Raw genomic sequence first — 14,168 nt, 5'->3', positions numbered from 1 at the left:
CCTGCCCTAGCTTTCTTGAGTAGGCTAAGAGGGACAAATTTAATACATACAGTAGCTAAACTTTTGCTGCCTCTTTGTAGTCTAAGGAGCCATACTTTGTGGGATTTTGTTTTCCTGAATTGGCCAAGACACTAGGACTGAAGTGCAAAACTAGGACCGTTATAGTCAAACTGGGATATATATGGTATGTACAAGGGGTGGGATTCAAAAATTCCAGCAACCAGTTCTCTGCAAATGGCCTCCCCCAGGCTCCGGAGGCCCTCCGGAAGTGGGAAACAGGCCTATCTCCAGATTTTCAGAACTTCCTGGAGGGCCGTTTTTCACCCTCCCAGAGCCTCCGCACAGACCTACACTTACCTGCATCCAAAATGGGCCATGTGGAGACTCCTGGGAGGGGAGGGGAGGGCTGAGCAGGGCCAGCCAGTCAGTTCAACTATAAGTTCAGTGAACCAGAATGTAAATTTAACATCCAGTTTGCCCGAACCGGCCTGAACAGGCTGAATCCCACCCCTGCGTATTCTAAGCTTAGAGCTTTCAAGGAAACTCTCCAGATCTTAAATTAGGTTTGGTAAGAGATCAAGTTCAATGTAATTCCTTGGGAATTATGGTTCCATAAAAACAAGTCTAACCAAATTCTGCAGTGGTGGAGGCCTCCAACATCTTTCAAGGTGGGTAGACGCTTACATTACACTAATGCAACCTTTTAAATTCATTTGGCATTTGTCACAGAAAAGCTAAATTATAACCTTTCTGGACAGAAACCATTGGAACTAATGGAAGTAAATGTTTGATCATTGCACTACATTAGGAAATAGCTTCCAGCAGGGTGAATTTTCTCTTGCTTCAAGTGATTACCACATCTCTGGTGTATTTATGACAGCAGGGCTCTACTTGAATGCTTTTGGCAGTGTTTTTAGGCCACTAACCAACTACAGCTTTGTACCTGAAAGAAGCAGACATCTCTTACTTGTGAAGCATTTTATTTGGCAGACAAGACAGAGCTCTCACAACCCACACGTATCTATTCTGTGTTAATTCCAAAATGTGAGCTTCTAGCTTGCCTTAAAATAGAATTTACAAGAATGCTTGAAATGGCCTGCATCTGTCAACAAGTGATAAATAACATTGTGGGTGTAAAAGCTCACCCAGAATACTGGTCGAGAAGAAACACATCAGGTTACCATTTGGTCAGCAATTTTGAGAGTATTCACAACTTTCTGAAAAAGAACTTCACCCTATATATACTGGTATTCATTATCAATGGAACTACGTTCATATTATTGAAGTGGTACGTTATATGGAGCATAATTACTTAAAGGGCAAAAAAAAACCACCCAGCATTTTTTTTTATTTTAGGTGAGAATTTTATCTAGAGTATTTTACAAATTCCAGAATTATGGGGGTGGGGAGAAATTAGGGATTCCATAAATATAATAAATACAATTTATTAACATTTCATTTATTATATTTAATAATAAATTTATTACATTTATAATAAATAAAATGTATTAAATTCCATAAGGTCCAGTTTGATGTAGTGGTTAAGGTATCAGGTAGAAATCTGTAGACTTTAAATTCTACTCCTGACTTGACCACAAAGCCAGCTGGGTGACTTTGGGCCAGCCACTTTCTCTCAGCCCTAGGAAGAAGCCAATACCAAAGCACTTTTGAAAAATATTGCCAAGAAAACTGCAAGGGCTTGTCTAGGTAGTCTCCACAAATCAAGCAAGCTTGAACAGATTGAAAAAAAAAAATAAAGTACAGTACATTGATGTACATATCTTGATGCCAATCTTTTCCATCTAGATATATTAGGATCAGTTTTCAAATTTTCCAGCTAGCCTGGATATTCCAATATAACTTAACATTCCAACATATAGAGCCATGGTGGCGCAGTGGTTAGAGTGTAGTACTGCAGGCTACTTCTGCCGGCTATCTGCAACTCAGCCTTCTATCCTTCCGAGGTCAGTAAAATGAGGATCCAGATTGTTGGGGAAAATATGCTGAATCTGTAACCTCCCCTTACAGAGGGCTGGAAAGCACTGTGAAGTGGTATATAGTCTAAGTACTATTGCTTTAACTTGCAAAAATTTAAATTGAGAAGTTTGAGTTGAGTAAAGAGGAATAGACATTGTTATGTCTCACAATCTGCATCCAATCAGCGATAAGCAAGAGTTTCACCAACACTATATTCATGAATAAAATAACATAACATTTTTTAAATAGATCCAACTTGTCCAGACAGACTGAGAGAATCGTTCTGGACTTTGCTTGTACAAGTCCATTGGCAGTTATGATATTCTTCTGATATATTAATTCAATATCTGTAATTATAAATACGTATCATTTTTCTTGCCAAATCTATTCCCAATGAAACCATTAGTTTTCTGCATGGTAAAGCACATTTGTTTATCAAATTATCGTTCTGCATTGTTTAAAACCTCTGACCTAAGGTTATTCCAATTTTCCAGAGAATGTTTAATCAGCGGTAGAATATGAGCATTTCCACTAACGTTTTTTAAAAATTCAGAACGTTCTCTGAATTTCCCTTGTAAAAGAACTGTTTAGTCTAATGAAATGAAAAATGCAATGTACTAAAGAATAAGTCTGGGACAAAAAAGTCACTTATGTACTTAGCTAGAAATTCTTTTCTTCAGAAAGGACATAGTGGGAAAGTTTTGCAATTATAAAACTCGTTTAAGAAAGTGCAATTTGTCTTTTTATTGTATTAAGCCATGTTGTTACTTTAAATGAATGTATCTTTTCTTTTATGTACACTGAGAGCATTTGCACCAAGACAAACTCCTTGTGTGTACAATCACACTTGGCCAATAAAGAATTCTATTCTATTCTATTCTATTCTATTCTATTCTATTCTATTCTATTCTATTCTATTCTATTCTATTCTATTCTATTCCATTCCATTCTATTCTAAAACTGCTTGTAATGAGGATCAGGTTGTACAAAGTAGGTTGAAACACATATCCTTGAACACCAGCATCTAACTCTGCAAAAAGGAAAGGGGAAACTTGTTACAGCATTTTCCATCTGCCATAACAATCTACCCTCCCCACCAGACAATAGCAGAATTGTACAATGTTTCTGATAGGGAAAGGGGCCAGAGATTAAGCTTTCCTATGCTAGACGCAGCATAGCATAGTCCATTTCTTGCCATATTATGCTTGTCCAATGCTGCAATAGGCCAAGAAAAGGAAATTAGAATCTGGGTTGCAGTGCTGCGATTTAAGTTTGCATACTTGCATCAAACAGCAAGACAAAAGGTCAGATTGGCATTATGGCATCATAAATTATCATGTTTCTTTCTTTTCTTTTCTTTTCTTTTCTTTTCTTTTCTTTTCTTTTCTTTTCTTTTCTTTTCTTTTCTTTTCTTTTTACATCATCAGTTTGAATCAGACATTTATGGAATTGCCTATCTGATCCAGGGAAGTTGTGCCCAACATGTTCTGGCAGGATTCCATTCCTCCAAGAAGAATCAAGTTCCCAGTCCAGAGGTTCGATAAATATAACTTGTGGTATCTATAGCCAAAGTTCCCTTCAGTAACTAGAGATAAGTCTGTTATATGAATTCTCCTGGACAGACACTATTATCTCTGACTGGAAACCTTGTTTGTCGTTACAAAAAATGCCCTATGTTAGACTTCCTTTGAAAGATTGGTAGTGATTGGCCAATGTTCTTGAACAATGTCTCTCAGTTCATTTCTAATTTCTAAATGCTTTCCAAAGAGTTGAGGCTAACTTTTACAGTACCCTTTTGCCCTTGTATATGAAGAGCTATAAATCTGTTCAGGAACTAAGAGGTCACCCCCAGAAATTAGTCTGGTAATGCCTCCATATTCTGACATGAGGAAAGGCTGCACAGCAACCAAAGATAGAATTTAATTATGATTTCCACCTTTTTGGAAAAAAATTCACATGGCCCCTCAGAGGATTCTTATTCTTATAGAAGGTTTTTCATTGAACAAATACAATTCAATTTGTACCCAACCTCTTAAAATATTCTGAAGTATTTAGCTCCTGTGCTATTTTCATTGTATTGCATATGATTTTATTGTCTTCAGATGATTTTCAATTGATTCTCTTAATAACCCTTTGAATTTGGGAATATCCAAGTTCTAAATACATGCCTCCAATATATTAATATGTCATAAACCTAGTCTAGCCTCTTTCATAATTGTATGGATCTAAAGTAGGATGTACTATTAACCAAATGGCTGGTGAGCTTGTGAGGGAGTCATTAGAGTTCCACCATTGCTTCATGTGCTATTTTAGAAGACTTTCCAACTGTCTGGAAAGAGGTTATGAGACTACAGGGGTCATACAAACATTGCCCCATCCCAAGCAGCGTGTCTCGTAAGCAGAGTCTGTTTATGAGATCTCTGGATTCAGTCCTGCTACTAACTTGGCATCGATAATATTTTTGAGAGCTCAAAGTACATTACGTACCCTATCATACTCAACAACAATCTTGATAACAGTTCATGACAACAATCTTGATAACAAAATTTCATTCTAAATATGCATACTTGGTGGGAAGGAGACTGCATCCCACTCCCCATTCAGATCTTACTTTTTGAGTCTGCTGACTGTCTGGCTACAATTTAATGAGTCATCTGTTCAGTTTACAACTGAACTGAGGTTTGAAGTCTGCTGTGTAAAACAACAGCACTGCCGTTGCCCTTGTCTTCTACAGCAATGCTCTAGAACAATTAATCAACTGAACGACTTGCCTCCAAAAGTTGTGCATGCTCCATCACTGGAAGTTTTTAAGAAGAGATTGGTCAACCATTTGACTGAAATGATATAGGGTTTCCTGCCTGAGCAGGGGGCTGGACTAGAAGACCTCCAAGGTCCCTTCCAACTCTGTTATTCTGTTCTGTTATTCCTATTGCTCATCATTCTAGCATTCTATTTGAGCTAGAATTCCAATTAATTTTTCCTAATATCAAAATTAAATTTCCCCCTTGCTTTCTGATCTCAAATTTATCTTTCAATATATTGGAAATTGCTGCGGGCAGAGTAGTAAATTATAACTTCAGTTAACAGGAAAATACAAGTAGGACACTTGAGGGCTAAAGAGAATCTAGTTCCTCCCTCCCATTTTTGCATTCACAAAGAACTCATCCATTAGTAAACCCATCTTGTATAGAGTTACCCCTGTTAAGCTTATTCCTGTTCATTTATTCAGGGGGTGTTATCTGATTTCAATACTCAGTTTCTCAAATGAAACTGTAGAATAAAAGAACGCAAGGCAACAAGAAAAGAGGTGTGCCTTGCACTCCCAGACAAGTGCACCGAAAGATAGCCAAGCAATCCTTTTCTTATCTGGAAATAATTCTGATTAACTTTCATAGATAAGATAGGGCTGTGTGTCTGAAAGCCAAAATTCAGGACTACAACCATACCTAGGCTCCTTATTAGGGATGCTATATGCAAGGATAAATAAAAGCTTTATTACATCCTCAACCAACAAAAGAAACATACAATCCCCACCAATGTTTATGGAATTTGATCTTTAAGAAGCACTAGACAATTCGTGCCCCATTGGGTCATTGTTTCAGGGATATTTCCTTACCTAAACAGAAAAACAAAATGACCAAAGGTGGGGAAAAAGCTGCGGGAGCAGGAATGACTTCCAATTTCCTGCTGGCTTCCCCAATGAGTTTCTTTGTGAGAATCTGGCAAAGAGCATCTTCCTTCCTTCCTCCCTCCCTCCCTCCCTCCCTCCCTAATTCCTTCCCCTTCCCTTTCCCTGCAGGAAGGTAGGTGGCTACTACTGGGTGGGGAGTGAGTGTGTGATTGTGAGACTGGCTGGGAAATTGTCACATTGGGGACAAATGAGGATCGCGTGCCTAAACCAGCAGTATAGCAGCAGCCAGTAAGAATGAAACAGCCATATGTTCCCCAAATGTCTTTCCCTTAGGAGTCATGGGTCCTAGATTTTGGAGACATTCTGTACTAAGTCTAAATTAGTTAGCCCATTTGAGGAATCTTGGTTCAAAAATTGTTGCCTTATGTTGCACTGTGTTACCCCGTTAAAAGTCATAACAATGAGGGGTTTAGTTTGTCTAGATTTTCTTTCTTGAAACAAAGTAGCAAAATCTGGTGGCATTGCAGCTGTTCTGGAAGTTTTTGTTGATTAATAGAAAAACTAGGTGATAATAATCTGACTTCCCTAAGATGGTTGGTAGAAAAGAAAAAAAATCAAATTTTGATTAAATCCAAATGAAAATTTCAGGGAAAAAACACAAGTGTGTTACTTTCAACTTCGTCCATACCACAAGGGAACAGGCAGTGAGTGAGAGGAATGTTACATGCCATATATGTGTGTGAGATAACCTCCCAGACAAATTTGCCTTTACATAGACCATCAATTTTAAAATTGCTCACTTATTAACAGGTGCCTGTGAGCGACACCCCTTCCATTTGCTGCCTTGATAGCATATCCTCTGGGGTGACTTTCAAGTTGGGCACTGCCTTTATTTTTGTCATGTAAAATGCCAAGCAGAACATCTGTGCATTATCAGGTTACGCTTACTATCTCAATTGTAGCTGTGCCAGATAGAGAGGATCTGTTTTCCTGAGGCCTAACGGGACCTTTCTTAGAATAAAACCAGAGTCTTGGATGATATTAGAGTCTCCTTATAAAGCATGCCATGTATATTCTGAAGCACTTCACTTCTAGCAAACCCAAGACTAAGAAATCTCACCAAAAAGGGAGACAAGCACATTCCACAATCAGTAAAGTATGATAAGCAATGTGATAAGGGGTGTGTCTAAGCCATAACAGTTACTCACTTCTTGAAAATGTTGTGACATGGAGCAGACAGTTCATTAAAACTGGTACAAGTCCCAAGGGCTTGCCAATTTTTCAGGGATAACAAATCCTAAGAGGCAGTACCTTCTACGAACAGCAAAACCTATGCTTATTTATATGCATTAACAGTATTCAAGCTAATGAAATATTTTATTAATGAAATTTATGGAAGAGCTGAGAAGTAAGTCGTAAAATGTAAGGAAACATAAGGAGGAAGTAGTAAAATGAATGGAATTATATATTGTATATAACTCAAAATACAGCCCATAATATCATGCAATTTTGCATCCTATATAGGAGATCATCATAGCTTTATTAAATACCTACACATGGTATGATTCAATTGATCAGAGTTTATTTTTAAGAAAAGACCAAGAAATTAATTTAAAAATTAAACAACAGAATTTAAATTATTTCTCACCCAATAAATTATTTTAAATAAATAAAACAAATAAATAAAATAAAATAAATAAAAGCTGTTCTTTGATTTTATTTATTGATCCTGCCATTTCCTTAGGGCAAATAATTATGATATTATGGCACTCATCCACAAGGAAAACAGAGCTTTTTTACAAATACTTCACCTTAAAATGGGTAGTTGTTTTAGATTTTCTGAGAATATAATGATATAGTCAGACAATATATTGAATTGATGATGTTACCTACCTGGTAACAAAACATTCAGAAACTAAATTAAAACAAGCTTGGAGAGCAAACCACTGCCAAAATCAAAGCTACAAGTGTTTTATATTATTTCAAGACAATTTTTTTCTCTATCTGTATGCTGAGGACATCAGTGATAGTTTTTTGCATGTCCCTACTGCATTCAAGAGAAAGTTGCTCCAAATATTTTCTTTTTATCACTTGTTTGTTAATAGGACATGTGGGATGCAGTCTAACAATAAGCAAAACCAAAGACCAATCAAGTTATGACTGAGAGGAGAGGTTCGTGTTGAGACCCACCCTAGGAGAGCCAGCAACTTATAATCCAACTTTTGGGAAGTATTGATCAGGCTTCCATAAGCAAAACAGAAACACTGTCAAAACCAACTCTGGGCCTGATTAAAATGCAATGATGAAAAGTAAGGGGAACATAGTTCTTGCTCAAAATATAAATTTCTGTACCTGCCATATTCATTGTTTTCTTATTTTGAATCTATAAACACTTTCACACAAATCATAAATTGGCATCAAATTTGCAGAAAGGTGTGGTGTGTAACTTTACCATTGTAGAAGTTGTGTGAGCTTTGTTTTTACATAGAAATTCATTGAGACATAGAATTTGACACTAGTGCTTTCCCTTGCATGGAACTATTTACTGAGAACTTACTTAGATAGATGTATTTCATTTGTGAAGGTTTGTTTTAAATTATAAGTTCAAAGCCTTCATGGAACTATATGAAATTTAAAATTCATGAATTAAAAATGTGTCTACAAACCAAATGTGTCTATATAGCCTATTTAATACATTTGTTTTTATAACCACATCTAAATGGATGCATGATTTCTGTTTCAAATATCACATGAAACCTCAGTTTAAGCTGCAATTTTATACACATGTACCTCACAGTAAGTCCACTGGAACTCAGTGGAGTTTATTTCTGAGAAGATATGTACAGTATTATATTGCATGATTAGGTCATAATGCCCTATTCCAAATGTCTTGTGTCATTATATGGTGCAGTAGACCATTGGTAGGAATAAATAGAGTGCAATATAATCAGAGGCTCTTTGTTATCTTCACCAGCCTACTGAATGATTACATAGCATTGTTTTCTCTTTGCTATGACAGGCATCTGGTGTGTATAAATAAATAAAAAGGTTGATAATGGACTTAATGTTATTACCTTTGAATTAGTAGCAATTGGTAAACCTGTAAACTGTCTGTTCATAACTGCTCTGACAGAAGGTTATATAAAAGTATATCGGTTAAAACTATCCATTGTAAGTGATAGCTTCTAGGTGAGGCCATATTAACATATCCTTCAAAGTAACATTAGATAGTTTAATTCTGCATGAGATAAACCATACATGTGAGCATTTGGAGCAAAGGCTGATATGATAATGACAATGGATTAAATAATTCAGGTGATCTACAATATTATATGTGCATGGCATTCTGGGAGGACATAGTTTAGCTTAACATTTCCCTCTGCAGAATTGACTTTTTGATTTTAATTCTGACTATGAGTTAGTTATGTTTCTTTTTTTATAAGCCTATTCTAACTTCCCCATGTGACCCAGTGGTGTGTGGTGGTTAAAGACACTGGATAGAAGCTAAGAGACAATGAATCCTTTCTACCTTAGGTAGAAAGTCATCTGGATTACTTTGGGCCAATCACTCTTTCTTCTCACTTTTTCTCTTATGAGGAAGGCAATGGGAAACCATTTCTGAAAATCTCATTAAGAAAATTACAGGCAACTATGGTAACTATGTAGTTACCAAGAGTCAAGACTTACTCTAAGGAGCACACATGTACCCCTTCCCCATCCCCAAATCTTTACTCAATCTGTGCCCTCCACTATCAGGGATATTCATAGACCAACATCTGCAAGATGGAGAGGATGATGTCATGATCAAAGACCATGTATTTTATTTATTTGATTTGTCAATCGCTTACAAGATACAGGTATAAGAATAAACATAGTTTTGAATACATGAGATACATACTTATAAGAAAAATAAAAAGAAACAATAGGACAGGGAAGGTAGGCACGATTGGTGCGCTTATCCACGCGCCCTACAGGCCTCTTAGGAAAGGGGTGAGGTCAATAGTAGACAGTCTAAGGTTAAAGTTTTTGGGGTTTGGAGAAGAAACCACAGAATCAGGTAGAGTATTCCAAACATTGACCACTCTGTTGCTGAAGTCGTACTTTCTGCAGTCAAGTTTGGTGCGGTTAACCTTGAGTTTGTATCTATTGTGTGCTCTTATATGTTATGATTGAAGCTGAAGTATTCATTTGCAGGTAGGACATTGCAATGTATGATTTTATATACTATATTTAGATCGGACCGGAGGCGGCGTAGTTCATGGTTTTTTAGGTCTAGAGTTTCAAGTCTGGTGGCATAAGGTATTCTGCAATGAGTAGAGGAGCAGAGAACTCTTCTTGTGAAATATTTCTGGACTTTTTCCATTGTGTTAATATCAGATACATGATATGGGTTCCAGACTGATGGGCTGTATTCAAGTATAGGTCTAGCAAATGTTTTGTATGCTCTAGTTATAGTGTGATATTACCAGAGAAGGAGGATTAGATGGGATTAGATTAATAACTCTTAATGCCTTTTTGGCTATGTAGTTACAGTGGGCTCTAGCACTTAGATCATTAGAGATGAGTACTCCAAGATCCTTGACAGAGTTTGGATCCTCAACAAGGTCTTGACTATTCAGCTTGTATTTTATTTTCTGTTTTTTTTTTGCCAATATGTAAGACTGAGCATTTATTTGTTGAGATTTGAAGTTGCCATTTGATTGACCATTCTGATACATAGTCAAGGTCTTTTTGGAGGGTAGTAGTTTTGTCTGTTGTGTTGAATAGCTTTACATCATCAGCGAAGAGAACGCAGTTGCTCTTAATATGATCACAGAGGTCATTCATGTAGAGTATGAAGAGAGTTGGTCCTAGAACACTGCCTTGGGGGACACCACTGTTGACAGGTACAGAATTTGATAGGCCGCTCCCAATTTTGACCATTTGTTGTCTGTTTGACAAGAATGCTTCTATCCAGTTATGTAGGTGTCCAGAGATACTATAAGATTTAAATTTTAGTAGTAGTTTGTCGTGTACCACTGAATCAAAGGCTTTACAGAAGTTTTTACAGTTTTTAAACAACAGTTCATTCATCTCTCTTGAGTTATAAAAGTTTATTACATCTTAGTATGGCATTTTATTTGTTATGTTGCAGATAGTAATAGTATAATAATAAAAAGAAATGCAGATAAAACAGAAACATTTTTGCTTTTAAGAAATATTTTAAACATGGCCTGGCCTTATAGCAATGCTTGTGATGGTTTCAAAATTGTGAAGCTGAACATTAATAAATAGACTTTTTAAAGTTTCTGCAAAATAGAAAAATAGTACCATTTATAAAACCTTCCTTTTGAAACATGTGGCCTTTTGAAACATGACGGTCTGCTTTCTATTGGACTACTAGTCAACACTTCACATAGAAACAATAATCTAGAAAAAACATTGTTAAACTATGGAAATTCTGCTATTGAAACATTCAAATGAGAGACATGAGGAATGTCATCACCTAGTTATATTTAGAATTGGATTATTTTAAACATAATTCAGATAAAAAAAATTATGTGTGTGTATATACATAGGGGCATTTGCAGAGAGAACAAAAAATAAAGTAAAAATGGTGGTCACAAATACACAATTGAACCCTTGATCTTACATCTGAAAAGATGTGTGTTGATAATAAAAGTAATTTACCTATTTCATTTTCACTATAGATAGCAGCAGCTTTTATGGAATGAATTCAAGCTGAACATTTTGTATAGAAGTACATTTTATATATTACTCAGTATGTCTTTCAACTTAGTCACTTTGGAAAAAAGGGCCATTTTTTTTGTCATCAGAGAAGTTGCTTGCCTTGTCATATCTAATTTTTAACTATCTGGTTAACTTTTAACTGTTTGGAAGGGCTAAGGATTCCTCTTCTTCATACAAGATTCATGGGACATGGACAAGCCAGCAGCCTTCTTGGTGGTGGCCCCCATATTAAGGAATGTATTATTTTGATTAGGAAGTTCAGAAATCACTCTCCCTTTCTGTATTCAATAAGAGGGTAGAAACATTATTTTTAAGCAATATTTGGTATTCAACTGATTGGTGCATAGGCATTCCTCTAGATGTATATTACTGTTACATTTCTAATAAGCTGATTATGTTATTTTTTGTTTCTTCGTTGTACCTCACCCACAGTGGTAAGATTGGAGTTGTTGAACAGTATAATAAATACATACTATCTATAATTTGGCAACCTGGCAACATATTAATAACACATATACAATAGTAGCGATCCCTAACCTTTCTGGTTTCATGGACCAATGGCGACGGCGGGGGTGGGGGGGAGAGATGGTTTTGTGGGCGTGCCTGCTGCTTGTGCAAATGGAGTTTCACATGCTCACCCACTGCTTGCACGAACCAGTTGCCAACAGGCCACAGATCGGTACCGGTCTGCTGACTGGGCACTGGGGACTCCTGCACTATATAATTCAGTGTTTATAAAAACTAGCCTTTTGACATCGAAACTTCTAATTTTTAATATTAAATCAATTTGGGTTACAGTGGTAATGTAAACGGAGAGCTATTTGTCATATATTTAAAGTATGTAAACTATGTGTATGTGTTTGTGTATACAAGCTTTATTGTACTTGCCATCTTTTAGCTTTGTTTTTTATGCTTTAGGTCAGAGGTCTCCAACCGTGGCCACTTTAAGACTTGTGGACTTGTGGACTAACTCCCAGAATTTCCCAGACAGCTATGCTCATCATCTAATAAAAGCTATGCTGGCTGGGGAATTCTGGGAGTTGAAGTCCACAAGTCTTAAAGTTGCCAAGGTTGGAGACCCCTGCTTTAGGTTTTGTTGTAATTTCTTTGATTGTTGTAAATCCCCCCAGAGTCACTGACGGAGTCAGTTCAGTGGCATACAAGTTTAATAAACTATTATTATATATCATGTAAACATAGAAGAATTATGCAGTTGAGCACATTGCCAGCTAACTGTTCTGTTTTGTTCTGTTTTGTTCTACCCTACCCTACTCTATTCTATGTCATTTCATTTTCCCCAACAAGTAAACAAAGCTACCTTTTATAGTTTGACATTGAACACTTCCAGAGAATCCCTGAGTTAAACATGCAAGTAAAAATAACGCTTGCCAGTTCTGTAAGTTTTTGAGTTCAGCTCACTTGATTCAATTCTGCAACTTTTTTTTTTTTTTTTACTCCTGGCCATCATCTCCATTCAACATAAAATACATTGATTCCTATGGTGCACTTTTGACCATCAAAATAATAGTATCCTTATTTTGGACCCATAAGAAATTCTTTAGCATATCTGCTATCCCTCCCATAAAGAGATGCAATATAGAAAAAGGGCTTTAACTGGTATTTGGTTTCTCATTCCGAGAAACACAGAAGTTCTAAAAAAAAAAGAAAAATCTTGTAACATATTTGCAAGATACATCTCCAAGTTTAGAAGTAAAATGTTGCAAGCAAGAGGAAATGTCCCTATTCTGAGCACCGGGACAGAACACTATTAGATACAGGTACTTCACAACTTATAACCACAACTGAGCCCCAAATTTCTGTTGCTAAGCAAGACAATTGCGAAGTGAATTTTGCTCCTTTTTACGACCTTTCTTGCCACAGTTGTTCAAGTAAATCCCTGCATTTGCTAAGTTAGTAACATAGATGTTAAGTGAATTTCGCTTTCCTGTTGACTTTGCATGTCAGAAGGTCACAAAAGGGATCACACTGCAACTATCACAAACCAGCTGACAGGCATACAAATTTTGATCACCTGACCCTGGGGATGCTGCAAAGATCATAGCTGTGAAAAGCAGCCATGTCACTTTTCAGTGCCACTGTAACTTTGAATGGACCGTTGTAAGTCGAGGACTGCCTGTATATTCCTAAGGAAACTAGATTATGGTTAAACATGAGTCTGCAAGATCTGGTAGACTGATGAATCCTTAAGAATAATTTTATAGTTCATTTGCTGCACTGTAAAATAGAAATAATATCACAATTTAAATTCCATCAAATATAGGCAAGAAAAATAAAACAAGGTACTTTTTTATTGAATGTCCTAAATATAACTGAGAAGACAATTGTGAATAACTATCAAGTTTTATGTTTGGTTGATATTTCTTGGAGTTCTGCATCCGTAGATCTCTTTTCAGCTGGCACTTCAGGACCTATTTTGGAACAAAAGCTACACTGGAATTTTGAGCTTTCTTATTTATTTATTTTTCCAAAGATTTTTTATTGTTTTTTGACATACAAACAAACAGACAAAACATAAAAACATCAGCTCCCCCATATTTATATACAAACAGTGAGTCGGTTGGTTCATCAGTTTTGTGCACTCATCTCATAGTCACAATTGCAGTTACCTTGTATAATAACTCCTATTGTCAATACAAACTTATAAATCATAATATCACTATTAAAAAAAGGAATTTGACTAGACTTTTGTACGATCATGCCTTTCTGAGATAACTATATTTTAAATAATTTATTCTAAAACAAATCATATAATCGTGCCAATTCTATCCTAAATAAGAGAGAGAGAAAAAAAAAGAAACAGAAAAATATT

The sequence above is a fragment of the Pseudonaja textilis genome, chromosome 3 (assembly GCF_049901715.1).
Source record: "Pseudonaja textilis isolate UNSWEBS1 chromosome 3, rPseTex1.2, whole genome shotgun sequence".
Classification (NCBI taxonomy): domain Eukaryota; kingdom Metazoa; phylum Chordata; class Lepidosauria; order Squamata; family Elapidae; genus Pseudonaja; species Pseudonaja textilis.
This window is presented reverse-complemented; position numbering follows the sequence as displayed.